At 44.7% G+C, this 2332-nt stretch overlaps 1 pseudogene; it reads left to right on the top strand.

Annotated features, from left to right (window-relative positions):
• Positions 1-594: 594 nt before the first annotated feature.
• LOC110320593 lies at positions 595-1392 on the top strand (annotated as a pseudogene).
• The last annotated feature ends 940 nt before the right edge of the window (positions 1393-2332 follow it).

Raw genomic sequence — 2332 nt, 5'->3', positions numbered from 1 at the left:
TTGTTGACAGTGTCTTTTGCCTTACAGAAGCTTTGCAATTTTATGAGGTCCCATTTGTCAATTCTTGATTTTACACCACAAGCCATTGCTGTTCTGTTTAGNANTTTTTTTCCCTGTGCCCATATCTTCAAGGCTTTTCCCACTTTCTCCTCTATAAATTTCAGTGNCTCTGGTTTTGTGTGGAGGTCTTTGATCCACTTAGACTTGAGCTTTGTACAAGGAGATAAGAATGGATCAATTCTGATTCTTCTACATGATAACCGCCAGTTGTGCCAGCACCATTTGTTGAAAATGCTGTCATTTTTCCACTGGATGGTTTCAGCTCCCTTGTCAAAGAGCAAGTGACCATAGGTGTGTGGATCCTGGTATGGCTTCACCATGGTCCATTCAGTTCCTGCCATGCCATCTCCACCCTCTCATACTTCAAGCTGCTGTGGGTCCCAAACGTGAGACTCCTACTCAGCTCTAGTAGACTGTTCTAACATCAGCTCTTTTCCAATAGCACACTACCATGTCCTGGCTCGTGTGAAATGCAGATCACTTATGGCATTTTTCACAGTTAAGAATGTAGATTTTGGCTCTCTCCACCAGCCGAGCAAGATGCCCAAAGGAAAGAAAGTCAAGGGGGAGAAGGTGGCCCCAGCCCCTGCCATCGACAAGAAACAGGAGGCCAAAAAGGTGGTCAGTCGTTTGTTTGAGAAAAGGCCCAAGAACTTTGACATTGGGCAGGACATCTAGCCCAAAAGAGATATAACATGCTTCGTCAAATGGCCCCGCTATATCAGGCTGCAGAGGCAAAGAGCCATCCTCTATAAGCACCTCAAAGTACCTCCTGCCATTAACCAGTTCACCCAGGCCCTAAGCAGGCAAACAGCTACTCAGCTGCTTAAGCTTGCCCACAAATACAGGTCAGAGACAAAGCAAGAGAAGAAGCAAAGGCTACTGGCCCGTGCTAAGAAGAAAGCTGCTGGCAGATGGAACATCCCAACTAAGAGACTGCCTGTCCTCTGAGCAGAAGTCAATACAGTCACCACCTTGGTGGAGAACAAGAAGGCTTAGCTGGTGGTGATTGCCCATGACATAGATCCCATTGAGCTGGTGGTTTTCCTGCCTGCCCTGTGTCAAAAGATGGGGGTGCCCTAGTGCAACATCAAGGGAAAGGCCAGGCTGGGACACCTGGTCTACAGGAAGACATGCACCACTGTTACCTTCACACAGGAAGACAAGGGTGCCCTGGCTAAGCTGGCGGAAGCTATTAGGACCAATTATAATGACAGATATGACAAGATCCACCGCCACCGAGGAAGCAATGTCCTGGGTCCTAAGTCTGTGGCTGGCATTGCCAAGCTGGAAAAGGCAAAGGCTAAAGAACTTGCCACTAAATTGGGTTAAATGTACACTTAGTTTTCTGTACATAAATATAATTATGAATTTTTTTTTAAAAAAATGTGAATTTTGACCAGGTAGTGGTGGCACATGCCTTTAATCCCAGCACGTGGGAGGCAGAGGCAGGCAGATCTATAAGACCAAGGCCAGCCTGGTCTGCAGAGGAAGTTCCAGGACAGCCAAGGCTACACAGAGAAACCCTGTCTCGGAAAACCAAAAAAATAGTACATACATACATACATGCATGCATACATACATACAATATCAATGTAGATTTTGTTGTCCAACCAACCTGGCAGCACCATTTAATATATGCTTAGCCTGTAAGGGAACCTTAAACTTTTCAGTCTCATTTTGTTTATCTGTCAAATCAAATAAGGCTATAAGGAACCTATCAAATCAAAGGAGGCTATAAGGAATAGGTTAAAAAAAACAACTATAAAATTCTTAAAGTGGTAAGCATTTAATAAAGCTTATCTATACTACCCAGCCCCTTCTGATTACCTATCCTGCCTCCTTTGCTAAATGTGACTTTCTGGAGACAGCCTGTGCCTTCCTACAGACTGTTGCTTAGGGTCATGGCCTCCTTCGCTATTAAGCCACCATTGTACTATAACCTACGGATTCTGGCTATGACTTTTCACCAAGGTCTGTACAATCCCACCTCACAGATATCCTTACATTTCTCCACGAATGTCCTGTAAGATTCAAATTCAACATGTAAAGAAAAGAGCTACCTCCTCCCATCTTCCACAGCAACACCACGATAGAGCCTCCTGACACACATTGGTTTTGATATTCACTCCTGCCAGTGTCCAAATACTTTAGGCGTTTAACATAACTTGCCATAGACTACTGCATAACTGAAAGAAGAGGAAGTGGACAGAGCCAGAGAGTAAGTAGTATAGGGAGATGAACACACATCAGCTGCAGCTCAGGAAGCAAC

Source organism: Mus pahari, chromosome 4 (genome assembly GCF_900095145.1).
Source record: "Mus pahari chromosome 4, PAHARI_EIJ_v1.1, whole genome shotgun sequence".
Classification (NCBI taxonomy): domain Eukaryota; kingdom Metazoa; phylum Chordata; class Mammalia; order Rodentia; family Muridae; genus Mus; species Mus pahari.
This window is presented reverse-complemented; position numbering and strand designations above follow the sequence as displayed.